The sequence below is a fragment of the Neltuma alba genome, unplaced genomic scaffold (genome assembly GCF_004799145.2).
Source record: "Neltuma alba isolate B1F8T4 unplaced genomic scaffold, ASM479914v2 tig00010374_pilon, whole genome shotgun sequence".
In the NCBI taxonomy this organism is placed as follows: Eukaryota; Viridiplantae; Streptophyta; class Magnoliopsida; order Fabales; family Fabaceae; genus Neltuma; species Neltuma alba.
Genome location: NW_021635279.1, coordinates 1 through 14,102, shown reverse-complemented (window position 1 = coordinate 14,102; position 14,102 = coordinate 1). Strand labels below are relative to the sequence as shown.

Sequence of the window (14,102 nt, the reverse complement as noted above, 5' to 3'; positions counted from 1 at the left end):
TTGGTGCGCTAGCCAATCAGCAACATTGTGTTGCTTTTCATGATCAATGGTGACTTACTATATCCAATAATTGTGTACATAATAAGTTCCCTAATCTTGATGTGATGGAGGAGATAATGGTCCTAAGCATGTTCATTCTAAATAAGAGTGATGGATTTCATGAAGTTGTCGTAGACATTGACTTTGTAAACTTTTCCTGCCGGAAAAGTGGAATACCTTCTTCATGTACAGTCAAAATTTCAGCTTCAATGCAAGAGTGAAATACTAGGGGTATTTCAGCTTTAAATTTTCCATGTTCACAGTACGCTGCTCCATTTTGAAATGATAATATCACGGGTTGTGGGTCTGAAGATGCGAGCTAAAAAGACCTGCCACCAAAGAGTTAGCTTTTAGCTAGCCCGAACTCGTCGGTTTTTGTGGGTTGGGTTCATTGTGTTATAAGTTATATTTCTACTACTAACTACTTCATCAATATTTAAATGGACCAATCACTACCAAATGATATCCATTCAAAATTATTATCTCTCTCCATTCTTATTCCCCAGTGTCAATGCCGATCATGACTTCCAGCTTCATGTCATTAACTATACTTTGACCTATGATGAAAGAAATGTCATCTTCAAGAGTGACTGCGTCTAAGTAGAGCTTTTTATTTGCATTTGGCTTTCTACATGTTCCAACAAGTGTGAGTAAAAAGCTTATGGCAAGATATTTTCCTAGCATTTGAACTTGCCGCTTAATTTTTTGCATTTCAAATAATAATCCAATCCCACAGCAGAGAAAAGAGAAGAAAATGGTAGTAATTTGTGGGCGATTGATCAATCCGAGCCAAATTTCTCTGGCTTTAGGACAAATCTTTAAGCATATATGAAGGACAGAGTCTGGTGAATTGCAACCAGAAGTCCAGAATCTTTGGCATGTGCCGCTCCCTTAATGTTGGAGAATGTGAAACTACGTTTGATTTCTTTTTTTTTTTTTTGTGCAATAAATGGGCAATTTCCAGACCAGATTGCAGTTTCACCAAGCTGCTTTTCAAAAGAAACGAAATCTACCGTACTTAATGCTCTTCTTATCCTTAATATAAGACCTATTTAACTAATTTGATTAGATTACGGAAGTTAGGTAATTAATTCATTACAAAAATATGACATATTTTTTCTAAAACACCGTAATCATCTTTCTTAATATCCTTCCTCCCTCACTTGCTTGATTATGATTAAGGGGTATCCATAGGGTAATTTAGAAAAAATTGATAAATATGACAAATAAGTATCATATTTAGTACTAAAATTAACTTAACAATTAGATTTATATTAAGGACTAGAAGACTATAATACTAATTGACTAATTTATGAATATTAAAAAATTCTTAAATTATTTTAAAATATTTATTTTATTATTTGTTTTCAAACTAGTTTACCTTACTTATATATTAATATAATGATATAAAATAACAAAATCATATAACATATATTATAAATAAGTAATTTAATCTTTTTAAATTAGTCAATTAACTCTTATATTTATGACCACAAGTACTATATGATTTTTTACTGGTTTGATGAGCTGATCGGGTTCACTTTTTGACCAATTTCATAAAATTCTAAATCAATTCCCGTAAGCTTGTAATGTTGAAAATAAGCTTAGAATATAAAAAATTATAAAAAGTTTATTCAAATTATTATAAAATTGACCTATACTTTACATACGCCAAAATGAAGATCTTTCAATTACTCACTTCCTTTTTTATTTATAAGTCATTTTAAACTAATTTATATTAATTAAGTTGGTTAAAATCAATCAGTGTATTGTTTGTTCTTTATAATCATTTAAAAATATCCACATGACACCAAGAATATTATTAAGAAATTAATTATATCATACATTTTGTAAAATAATTTATAAATAAAATATTATTTTTTAAAATATAACTTATGAAAAAATGAAGAGGGTATTCTTTAATAAAATTAATAAACATATTAAACATTTTTTTCCTCCAAAATTCATGTTAAAAAAAAAAAAAAAAAAAATCATGGAGGCCGTATTGAGATCGGAAGTCAGAACTCAGGAGAAAGTAACCTTCGCTGATCGTATCCGTTATACGGTATAAAATATAAACAACCCCAAACTAACACTAAGCTTCTAACCAAAAGCCTTGTATGGAAGATCAGAGTGGTGAAGGAGGACCCGGAGAAGAAGACGACGAAGTTGAGAATCCCGAAGGGGATTGACAGTTGTTGTTCCTACCACTTAAAGGAATTTGTGTGATATAGGGAAGAATATGGGTAAAAATAAGGGTAAGGGTCTTCTCTCCTTTCGATCCTCAAGCTTACGCCGTCGCCCAAAGAAGGCGGCTGATCATCGGCCACCACCATCGCCGCCGCAGCAGCAGACAATCGGGACTTTGGGCTCACCTGGTGGGGGTGGTGGTGGGGCGTTGGTAAAGACCAAGAAGAAGGCCGGCGTCGCGAGGTGTGGATGAGGTTTGATCGGTCGGGTCAATCGGAGCTCGTTGAGTTGGATAAGAACGCAATTATCAGAGTCGCGGCGATTCCGGCCAGGGATTTGAGAATTTTGGGCCCTCTCTTCTCTCACTCCTCCAATATTCTTGGTAATGAATTTGGATCGTATTGTGTTTTTCCTTCTTACCTATCAACTGTTTTGTGTATGGCTTTCTGAGTGTCACTGCTTTCCAGAAAATTTTGTTTATTTTTTGCGATTGTTTATAAAAGGTTTGTGCGGTATCTCAAGCTGAATTTCTTGAGCACTTGGTGAAAAGACGAGATTGCAGTTTGAACGTGGCGGGGAAATAATGCATAATTTGTATGCGAGTTTGTTTTGATCTTAAAGTTTGGGCTGAGGTCCACTTTCTGGACACTCTAGCACCGTAATAACCTATATCAGTACAGTTGATACTATTCAGTACTCACTATCTTTGTTTCAGCTCTTAAGCAGAATATGGTTATAACCAGGTCTTTATATTACTAATCTATTCTATTTATAACTTATAAGTCACTTTCAAGGTGTTTCACTAGAAACAAGGAAAACCTTAAACTTATTGACTCTGTCTAAAAATTTAATAAGTTTCTAACTTTGTCCCTATGAAGTCATACATGCTTTGAGAATAAAATAACACGCACCAGCATTTAGTGAGGGGTAATAGGGGAAAGTGGTGATAAAAAATTAATGGCATGCCTTGTTATTATTTTCTTCTATCTTTGCCTTATAAGTGGGGCCGGATTGATATTCCTCTATTTTCATGTTGCAATATATGCTTCTCACAGCCAGGGAGAAAGCAATGGTAGTCAATTTGGAGTTTATAAAGGCTATAGTCACGGCCGAAGAAGTCCTTGTTCTTGATCCTCTTTCCCATGAGGTTCTTCCATTTGTTGAACAACTAAGGCAACAACTTCCGTATAAAACCCAGCCAAAACTTCATGGCCATGCAGAAGAACAAGAAAATGAACTGCTTGTTTCAACTGGCAGACAATGGTTACCTGTGCCAGAGCCCGCAGATGGTTTGCAAGCTGAGCTTCCGTTTGAGTTTCAAGTTTTAGAGATTGCTTTAGAAGTTGTCTGTACATATCTGGACTCAAATGTGGCAGACCTTGAGAAAGGTGCATACCCTGTATTGGATGAATTGGCTAGAAATGTTAGCACCAAGAATCTTGAACATGTGCGAAGTTTGAAAAGCAACCTTACACGTTTGCTGGCACGTGTGCAAAAGGTACGCTGCTGCATTAAGCATTATGTAATATATTCATTTTCTGGGTGGTTATTGTCCCTCTGGTAAGGACTACTTTCTCCGTGGGGGCTGCAGTAAGTGACCAAGGATAGCTTTGGGGAAAAAAGTATTTTAAAATATGTAAGTGGGATTAAAATTCTTACAAGTCTGATCCTTTTTTTGGGGGGGGTTTTGTTTCTTGAATTGGAATGGGCATTAACGATGGCCTCTACTTGCTTCTTTTATGGAAGGTTGATATCAGATCAACCTTCTGAATGCTGTATTGGTTGAAAATTTCAAGAATGGAGTTTAATCCTCAATCTTACTGATGATTATATGCATTCAACAATGTGGTCCTAAAACAAAGAAAAGAACAATATATCCTTCCCCTCTAATTTATTGATTTCTGTTTATGAGCTGTTCAGAAGTCATTGCTTTCTTAAACACAAATTCTTGCAGCTAATTAATAATATGTATCATTTGATGATGCATGCAATCATATTGGAGTTAACATCATATTTAGCAATTGTATGATCATCATTTTTCTTCAGGTGCGGGATGAAATTGAACATCTTCTAGATGACAACCACGATATGGCACAGTTGTATTTGACTAGGAAGTGGTTGCAGAATCAGCAATCTGAGGTTCTCTTGGGAGCCACTGCCTCAAATGCCTTTGCTACTGCAGCTCTTGTTCCTCACCATGGCTCTAATAGAAGTGGAAGTCTTATCACTAGCAACGTGGTGGATGATTCTGATGTTGAGGATCTGGAGATGTTGCTTGAGGCATATTTTTATGCAGTTGGATGGAACACGGAAAGATATTATCAGTAAGTTTTTTTATGACGATCATTGTGGTTATTGCCCCCTTTATTTGCCAGGTTGGCTGCTATTACAAGTTGTTGTGTCTGCACTCAATGTGGACCGATGATTTCGGCTGTGGGATCCACTGAATTGTGTGCTTGTTTTCTATATAATAATAGATAGATAAGAGTTATTGAAGGGGTTAACAGGTAGTTAGGATGGTTGATTACTGTCTATAAAAAGGAATAAAGAGTCATTGTAATCACTGCGTTTGGTCTAATGGAATAGTAGGGTTTCTTTTCTTTCTTTTCCCCTCCTCTCTCTGTATCTCTCCTCTTGCTCTCTCTCTCTATAAGCCCGGGGGTGTTCCATGGAGCCTGGCTTTGGATACTACTGCTATGGTATTTAGCTGGGAAAGAGAGGGAAGAGAGAGAGACAGAGGCAGGGAGGAGGAGAGGAAATGAGAGAAAAGAAACTCAATTCTATTCCATTAGTCCAAATGCACTGATTATGATGACCCTATATTCTCTTTTATATATAGACAATAATCAACTATCCATCAGGACTACCTGTTAACCCCTCTAGCTAACTTTATTTATCTGTTACATAAAATGTTTAGATTATGCTGATCTTTTTCTGGCCCAAGGGAGGAAGTAGGCAAGAAGTAGTCTATGTGTCATTGAACCAAATGATGAGTTAGGTGATGGATACTGAATTGTCACAAGTGCTGCCTAATTTGAATTTAAGTAGTCATCACTCATAGGAAGCGTTTCTGTAAGGACTAAGGAAAACTTCATTTTTTCCCCCTTTCCTTTTAGCTTCCTTAGTAAAAGCACAACATGTATGAAAAATTATTTGAAAGAGTTGATGATGTGTTAAGATGTAAAAAATGTTAAACTGGTTTATTTTGTTTTTATCAGTAAAGTTGTGGTAAGTATTTAAAAAGTTGTTACTAGATTTTGCCTTTACTTGTATTAGTTAATTGTGATGGAATTGACTCTCATTCTTTTTTGAATAAAGGAATTTGACCCTCATTTTATTCTTACTCCATGGCTATGGGTTTGCAGGTGAGGGAGTATATTGACGACACAGAGGACTATGTTAACATCCAACTTGACAGCCATCGAAATGAACTTATTCAGCTTCAGCTGACACTGACCATTGCATCATTTGCCATTGCTTTTGAGACTTTGATTGCTGGCATGTTTGGTATGAACATCCCTTGTACATTATACCAGACTCACGGAGTTTTCTGGCCATTTGTTGGGGGCATTACTGCAGCTAGCATATTGCTTTTTTTCATTGTTTATGGATATGCAAGATGGAAAAGTTGCTTGGTTCTTAAGTTTGTTACCAGGTATAAATATCTTGGTAAAACTTGGGTTATTACAGGTTCACTTCCAATGATGCTCGTTCTTGTCCAAGAAGGATCGTTCCCCTGCTTAGATGAATAAAATAATTAGCAAGCTTTGGAAAACCTACAAAGAAAGAAGATTGATCCAGTGCTGGCTATTCTTAATGAAATTTATTCTAATGTTTGGATACGGGATTAATTGCATCAATTGTGCATGATGGAGTTTAGGCTAGGATGACTTTGTTTTACGTTCAGAATGCAGCTTCTGGAGTGAATTGAGAATGAACATTATTGGCAGATTATTTCACTTAAGAGCTCAAGGAAGCAAAAATTATTACTTGCTTATGTGCAAATCTTTCAAGTAGAAGTTGCATAATCACCATGATTATTTATCGAAGTTGCCTCTTTGAAACATTGTGCTTCTGAGCTAGTTTGTTCTATTTTGAACTTAACATGCACGGCACATTGGCAGTGGCACATTATGGAAGCCATCCATTCCAAAGTTATTTTCCTTAAGCATACGTTGTCTGGTATCAACGTGTAATATGTATGCTGGTTGTTTATGCAAATAATATACTATGTAGCATTCAATAAGCTATTGATGCGTACTCTCATCTGAAAGAGGTGCAAATGATAGCACCATAGCATTGTGGGCGTGATGTTCTTGATAAAATAGTAACAAAGACAATATATGCTTTTGCTTTCATATTTGTTGTTTCAGTTTGCTGTAAGAGAGTGACCAGTCTCATGTTAGCTGGAACTGTGAATATCTATGATGCATTATCTTCATACTCATTGAAGCATAAAGTGGAGCTATTATTGAGTACTGTAGATTGCCAGGACTAATTAATTTGGAAATATGAACTTTATGATTTTGGGTTGCAGACTTTCTACTTGAGGCAGAAAGACTGAAGCAAATTGAATTGAACCGCTGGCATCAGTGGCCTGAATTTCAACATCGTCTCTTAGCTTTTGTTGTTAGGCTTGTTGACTTTTTTTTCTTTCTTTTTTTTTTTTTTGGGGGGGGGGGTGTTCAGAGAGACAGTCCTTTGAAACAGCTGAAAGTCCATAAAAACAAAACAAACCAGTGAAAGAGAATGCATCAACTTGGAAGATCTTTTTCAGTTCCTGAACAAGTCCGTCAAAGTTCCCTCTTGCAGAGAGGTTGTTTTTGTTCTTGCCCTGTTAGACTTTAATTACGGACATGAAATTATTTGTTTATGCTTTTATCCAATCAACAAGGTTCTTCAGATTCTTGTTTGAGCTGCCACCATCTTTGACATTGTCAATGACTTTTTCCTTAGTTCTGAAGCCCTTGCTCTTAAACCCTCATCATTGAGCAGTTGCTTTATCTTAAATGTTATTTCTTCTTGACTGATAATCCCATTGTCTCGGTTAAGCCTTAACCCAACCTTCCAGATATCACAAATGTAGGTTTCGTTCAGAAATTGGTCAGCGAAGTAAGGCCAAGACAAGAAAGGCACTCCATTGATGACACCTTCAATGGTAGAATTCCAACCACAGTGGCTCAAGAAACAAGCATTGAAGGATGCGTTAGAACTTTTTGCTGAGGAGCCCAACCAACTACCTTCCCATGAGAACATAATCTATCCTCAAATTCTTTTAGGAAGGCATTGACTGCCCCATTGTTGATATCAGATCTTACGACCCATAGAAATGGCTTGTTTGAGAGTTCAAGTCCTAGTGCTAGTTCCTGCAATTGGAGGAGATCAAAGATGGTGAAACTTCCAAATGCAACATAAATGACCGACTTATCTGGTTGTTGATCAAGCCAGTTTAAACAAGTTGAGTCTTCTCGCCAAAATGATCCTGCCAAATGATCAACATGGTTGCTCTTGCTTGCTTGGAGTGGACCTATAGGAAGAATATTTGGAGCATAAGCAAATGCTGAAGGCTCAAGTTCATGAGCTGAGTTGCAGATCGCCCACTCTGCAATTTCTGCAGCGTTGTTTCTCATCATACAGTTGAACACAAGTTTTTGTGCATTCAAGCCAGCACCCATTTGTGCCCAAGGAAAATGTTTTGTTCTCATAGCAGGCATATTTGGCGCCAAATGAATAATTTGATCTTTTGTTGGTGTTCCTGCAATAGAGATTAGATTACTTGTCATGATTATATATACACAATATATGCAAATATACTAGAAAGTTGAAGCTATTAAGTATTGATCCTATACTTGTGTATAGGTTAATTGTGATCAAACTCGATTCTTTGTATAGTTCAGTTGTAATACGTGCGACATACTTTATTCAAATTCTTATGAACAATTTCTATTCAAATTCTAGCTTATTTGGAGTAGCTTTTGTAAAAGTGACTTTTATAGTTACTGATTTTTGTAAATTAAAGTTGTCTTCTGTCTTGTCTCCAAAAAAAAAAAAAAAGATGGTCAGTTATCTTCTCTTTCTTCTTTCTCACATTGTCTTCTTTAAATTGTCTCTCTCTATGTTGTCCATTGACATCATGTAAGGACAAATAAGACAAGTACAGAGGGGAAGCAACGTGACACGCACTGGAAACAACAAAATTACCTTCCCCATAAACATGGCTTCTGCTAGTAACTGATTTTTCTGCATTTTCTTTCACAAATGGAAATGATGATTAAAAACATGATGAGTATTTAGTCTTACATACATCAGAAATGATCAAACTACTTAAAGTTCAACAACTTTACTCCAACCATGCACTTAAAATAGTTTTAAGAGAAGAACTATAAGTAGTTTGATCATTTCTGATGTATGTAAGACTAAATACTCATCATGTTTTTAATCATCATTTCCATTTGTGAAAGAAAATGCAGAAAAAAGGGGAGAAAAACGAAGTTAAGCACAAAGGTCTCACCATCATCATCAATAATTCCATCATCAAGCAGTTTTGGAATGCTGAAACACAAGGCCAAGACCGCAGCTGATGTAGACAAGAACGTAGCACGATGGATTCCCATCTTCTCTGCAACTTCAAGTGCCCATCCCATGGCAGCATCTGCAACTACGCAACTAATCTTTTCATTCTCTGATTTTTCACTTTTCTCTTGGATCAGCTGTTCAAGCTTCATTGGCATAACTTGCCAGATTGACTCTATTAATATCTCCCAACGATTCCTGTCCTCCTCTTGTTCTATCCCATCTGGGATTGAGACCATTTGAATCTGATCACTTCCCACTTGTTCTTTATCTTCATTCTTGTTGCCTCAGCTTCCATGATTTGCTTGTTGATGAAATCTGTGTTCACAAATGTGATTTTGATGTCATGTTTGGCCAGTTCATGTGAAAGATCCATAAGAGGATTCACATGGCCTTGTGCTGGAAAAGGCAAAACCAAAACATGTGCTCTACTCATCGTTTGATTATCCTGGATTCTGAAATTTCATGGGAAAAATTTCCAGGGATTATGAGAGGTAAATACTTCCCAGTGTTATCAAAACTTGATATTTTCTTTTATTAAAAATGGAATCATATTATTTTGGGATGTGATGTGGATGTTTAATGATGAATACCAGTAATTACAGTTTCCTCACAGATGCTCCAATTCCGTAAAACGTGATTGGAAACATTTGGATGTGGAATTAGCTCCAATTATATAAAACCTTATTGGAAACATTTAGACGTGGAATTAGATTTCTTATGTGAAAATCCTTCAATATAATCTATTTTATGTACGATGAATCGTGATCATAAGTAGATCCATTTTAGTTTCTCAAGGATATTTTGTAATAAATAGAAAAATTCATTTTAATAAAAATATAGATATATATTACTCCCTCCTATATCCTTGTTATAAAAGTTAAATAACTAATTTGGAAATCTTAACAAAATTAATTAAGTTAGAAGTTAGTTGTTTGTAACAAATGTATACTATGTTGATTTTCCTAAATACCCTTTCTTTTTTTTTTTTTTTTGATTGAAGCGGGCATCTATTACAAACTAAGCAACTGAACTGTCAAGAGTAGACATTTTCCTATCCAACTGTAAGAAGCCTTTAGCCGTTTCCGGGGGCGTGTTCAGCACAAGGAAGTCGACCAACATTCCCCTAGCCTCCGTAGCCATGCTATCTGCCACAGTGTTTGCTTCACGGTCACAATAGGATATGTCAACCACCCACCTAAATACCCTTTCTAATAATATATTATAATTACCTTTTGATAAAAGTCTTCTTACTATATGCATTTAATAGGGATACTTCAGGCGAAAATTATAAATTTTGTTGGCGGGAATGGTTTTATGAAGAGTACAAGAAGGGATGAAGAACAAAGTGGTGCACGATATCTTCAAGGTGTGAACAACACTTTCTTTTAGGCTTAATTCGCCCCCATCTATTCCTGTCTTATAGATTGCAAGTTGGAATGGCTGGCGAATTTCCTTTAAAATACAATGAAGACCCTTGAATATGGATTATACTTCCAAGACTCAAGCGAAGACAACAATGATTTTTAGAAAGTGATAATTTGACTCTATCTCTGCATGTACTTAAAGACAAAGGCAATGGTTTGATCTTTGTGCTTGTGTTGTCTTTGTCTAAATAAAGTGATGGTAAAAGGTTTATATAGATCATGAAATAATGCTTTGAAGAGATACTTTTTGAAATAATACCTTATTAATGAAAAGTCACAATTATATGTTGGTTCATAAGCCAACATAATTTAAATGAATAAAATGCATTTAATATGTAGAGTCTTTTAGTATTGTAAACTTCCTACATGACCCTTCATATAAATATATTAATTTATATGAAGACACATCCCCTCATATAAATACATTAATTTATATGAGAACAAAACCCTTCAAATGAATTTTTATTAATTTATATAAGACGTAACCCCTCATATAACTTTATTAATTTATTAAATTTACATAAGAACATGACTTTTGAAAAACACATCTCTTCATTTTAAAAAATATTCCAACAAATTTAGGATACAAAATGGATTGAAGTTTTATATTTAATACCAAAATAAATTATCTATCTTCTATATGTAAGATTGGAGGTAGCATTTCAATATGTTTTTGTCATAAGATTTGAAACTTTTTATTAATAAATATTTTAAGTGATTTCTGTAGCAGGGATATTATAGCCATTCCATCGAACCAAACACAAATAAAATAACCAATGCTCATACTTTTCCCGATGCATCAAATAAAATTATTTCTATAAAAATATTTGGGAAACCAGAGGCGGCCTAGAGTGACTAAGACCAAAAATATTGCCGAAATGTTTCACTTCAGAACTAGGAAGCATAAAAACAGCTGCTAATGTGAAAATCTTTCATGTAGGAGTTGAATAATCTATTGTAGTGCATCAAATTTCACTCTCTGAAACACTGTGACTCTAATCTATTTAGTTCTGTCATGAACTTACATGTATCTAAGAACTGGAATTCATAGCCTTAGGTTAATTCGATAAAAGCACCTCAAAACAACCACAAAGAATGAAAAGAAAACTAGGATATTGTTGAAGAAAATCCATTAACTTAAAAGAAATTTTGACACCCGCAACAAGTTCATTAGAGCCCCTTCTTGTAATGATATACCAGTACAAGTATTTTAGATGCTAACAAGTACATTGTTTTGTATCTATTATGTACCAAAAGTTAGGAAGAATTTAATTTCTATACCTTTACTTAATAAGTTTGGGTGCAAGTCTATACTTTTACTTAATTTTGCAAAGACATACAGATGCCAGTTGGATAAGTTACTCATAGGATCATGCTTCTACAAGTAGATGGGTCTTTATTTTAGGTGGAGGTGCTATTTCTTGGGGATCTAAGAAACAAATTTGTATTGCAGACTCTACTTGTTACTTGGAATTCCTATATGACCTAAGCTAATAGCACTAATATCTATCCATTGTAATAGTCAGTCTACTCTTTCAAGGGCTTATAGCCAAGTTTATAATGGGAAATCACGACATATTGGATTGAGACATATTTCTGTGAAGAATCTGATTATGAATGGAGTAATTTTCATAAGTTATATAAAATCTTAATTGAATATTGTAGATCCTTCGACGAAAGGTTTAGCAAGAGAAATGATGTTGAAAATATCAAAGGGGATAGGATTGAAGCTTTATAAATCTTGATCATTGATAGTGGAAACCTAACTCACACTTGACCATCATATCAATTCTTGGGTTCAATGATGAAAGTACACTATTAGAGTGATTGCAAGTACTTGATATGTTTATACATCCCAAGGTTGAAAAGTACTTGGCAACCATGAGGTTTAAAAAGGAAAGGTTGACCTTTAATTTGGCATAGATTTATAAGCATATATTTGCTGGAGCATTAATCATGGTGGTGCTCTTGATAGAGTTTACCTATATGAGAGTGAAGTGAGGCCGCTTCTAGTAGTCTAAGAACTTGACTCTGAAAACTCTTCATGAAAAGGGTACGGACACAAGGCCATAAACATGTCATTTTAAGTGACATACAGTGATTTAAGATCCCATACATGAGTCATGCACACCTATTCAAGTAGGATAATTGGTTCAAAGCTTAGTCTACCATATTATTTCGGATGGCTGAAACCATGTCTTAGGTAAAGATTCAAATCCTTAAGATACCTTTACTGAAAACATGAGATTTTTGAAGTGACAAGAGTTAGGGTTCATTTTAAAAATAGTGGGGGATTGTTGGAATATTTTTAAAATGAAGAGATGTATTTTTAAAAAATCATATTCTTATATAAATTTATTAAATTAACAAATTTATATGAGGGGTTATATCTTCATATAAATTAATAAATTTATTTGAAGGGTTATGTTCTCATATAAATTAATATATTTATATGAGGGGTTGTGTCTTCATATAAATTAATATATTTATATGAAGGGTTACGTAGGAAGTTAAAACACCAAAAAACCCTATATATCAAATACATTGTATCTATTTAAATTATGTTAGTTCATGAACCAACATATGGTTGTAACTTTTTAACTAATAAGGTATTATTCCAAAAGGTATCTTTTCAAGGCATCATTTCATGATCTATATAAATCCCTAACCATCACTTTTTCTGAAACAATATACACAAAACAAAAAATCAAACTCATTGCCTCTGTCTTTGAGTGCACGCAAAGATAGAATCAAATTATTACCTTGTAAAAACTATTGTTGTCTTTGCTTAAATTTTAGAAGTACAATCCATATTCAAAGGGTCTTCATTGTATTCTGAAGAAAATTTGTCGAGCATTCCAACTTGCACCCTATAAAATAGGAATAGGTGGGGGCGAATTAAACCTAAAGAGAGTGTTGTCCACGCCTTGAAGACATCATGCACCGCTTTTTTCTATATCTCTTCTTATACTTTTCAGTGAACCATTCCCCTGCCAACACCTTCAGCTATAAAGCCCTTACTCTGAATCCCTCATCATTGCTTAATCTTAGATGCTATCTCTTCTTGGTTAATTATCACATTGCTGCGGTCAAGCCTTAACCCGACCTTCCAAATTCACAAATGTAGGTCTCATCAATAAACTGGCCAGTGAAAAAAGGCCAACACATAAAGGCACTCCATTGATGACATCTTCTATGGTAGAGTTCCAACCACAATGGCTTAAGAAGCAGCAACTGAAGGATGACGTAGAACCTTTTGCTGAGGAGCCCAACCCACTACCTTCCCATGAGAACACAATCTGTCTTCAAATTCTTTTAGAAACCCGTAGTTTGCCCCTTTATTGATATCTGATCTTACAACCCAAAGAAATGGCTTGTTTGAAAGTTCAAGTCCCAATGTTAGCTCTTGCAACTGGGTTCTGGGTAAAATCAAGTTTAGCTAGACTTCCAAAAGCAACATAAATAACTGATTTGTCTGGCCGTACATCTAGCCAATTCAAGCAAGTTGAGTTCTCTGGCCAAAAGGATCCTGTTAAATGATCAAAGTGGTTGTTCTTTCTTGCTTGAAGCGGACCTATAGAAGAATCCGCGGAGCAAAAGAAAATGTTGGAGCCTCAAGTTCATGTGTTGAGTTGCAGATCACCCAGTCTGTTCTTTCCACAATTTGTTGCTCCTCACTACATAGTTGAACATAGTTTATTGCGCATTCAAGTTGTCACAACTTGGGTCCACATTAAATGTGTTGTCCTCATAGCAGCATCAGGAGCCAAATGGATAATCTACTCTTTTGTCAGTGTTCCTAGAATAATACAGATTACAAATCACTTTTGAGAAGTTCTAACTACTTGGATGCACACATTTAAGCTATTACTT

General features: G+C 35.1%; 2 pseudogenes; one reads left to right on the top strand and one right to left on the bottom strand.

Annotated features, from left to right (window-relative positions):
- The first annotated feature begins 2,150 nt into the window (after nucleotides 1-2,150).
- LOC114756183 (magnesium transporter MRS2-4-like) lies at nucleotides 2,151-6,195 on the top strand (annotated as a pseudogene).
- A 403-nt stretch (nucleotides 6,196-6,598) lies between these two features.
- On the bottom strand, nucleotides 6,599-9,238 carry LOC114756167 (UDP-glycosyltransferase 83A1-like; annotated as a pseudogene).
- Nucleotides 9,239-14,102: the final 4,864 nt, after the last annotated feature.